We start from the raw sequence: 1173 nt of genomic DNA, 5'->3' as shown, positions 1-1173 counted from the left end.
CCTGCTGAAAACAGGGAAGAACCACAATCTTGAAAGGTTTCCCAGTGTCCTGCAGGGTGAAAGCATTTAGCTGACAATAAAACCTCTGCTGAGTGCAAGATTATTCAATGGGAAAAGGTGGGGGGAAATGGCAAAAAATGGCAACCTGTCTTAAGAGAGTTCACTGTATGTGCACCTGATAAAAATCATAACATGGGATCAGCTTTCTTCTCTGCTTTCTTGGCTTTTGGCACGTGTAACCAAGTTCTGGCAGGCAGGGCAAATTTCCTTCTCCCTGGGGTCGTTAAAAAAGACCATTTCCCCATTTAAAGAGTGGGAGGGAGGTGGGGATGGAAGGGGGAGCTGAGCCAGGCAGTGGGCAAGCCCTGCCCACACTGCTGCACGAGTTAGCAGAGCCGTGGCTCTCCCACCCCCACCACTCTCCATGGCGTTAGGCACGTGGGATTGAGGGGGGCTGGATGGGTATGAAAGCAAACACACATCTGGAAGTTCCTCCAGTTAATTGGGCAATTATTCATACCACTCTTGCTGGAAGCAGCCTGCTACTGCTGAGCCAAAACCAACAACAACAGACCGTGGGCGTACTCCATCCCTGCGTGGAGAGGGGAGGCTTGTGTGGCAAGGTGGGGCTGCGGAGGGTGGGTTAAGCAGTGAGGGCATGGACCCACTACTCCTGGGCTGCTCTGCTTGCCTGTAGCTGTGGGTGAGTAAGCCCTGGAGACCCTGGATGTGGTGAGATGCTTGGGAAGCACTTGCTTCACAGTGCATGTGGGCCCCAGGTGGGGAGGGGGAAGTTGCTGCTCTGGAACAGCATGAGAACCCAAGTCAACCTGTGTTGGGTTTTACTAGGAGCTTGGCAGGCGGTGGTGTTGGTGAAGGTAGTCCAGGCCCAGCTGTGCTCTGTAGCACTTTACTCCTCATAAATAGTGGGTTCACTGCCATTTCTGCCCAGCTCCCACCTGAGTGCGGCTCTGGCAGCCCATGTTCCCCTTTTCCATCCTTCCTCCTTCACCTTCCTCACATCGCTAGTTCCTTCTTAGTCTGACAGCAATGTCACCACATGTCCCCATTCCCCGCCCATTTTCTGGTACAGGTGCTGTGCAGGTGAATTTCTGGGGGAATGCAGAGCTGGCTGGCCTTGTCTTTGGCAGTTCATTTCCCAGGATTTGCCTG

Source organism: Corvus brachyrhynchos, unplaced genomic scaffold (assembly GCF_000691975.1).
Source record: "Corvus brachyrhynchos isolate BGI_N302 unplaced genomic scaffold, ASM69197v1 scaffold369, whole genome shotgun sequence".
NCBI classification, from domain to species: domain Eukaryota; kingdom Metazoa; phylum Chordata; class Aves; order Passeriformes; family Corvidae; genus Corvus; species Corvus brachyrhynchos.
The sequence above is the reverse complement of the archived record's forward strand: the minus strand, read 5'-3'. Positions refer to the sequence as shown.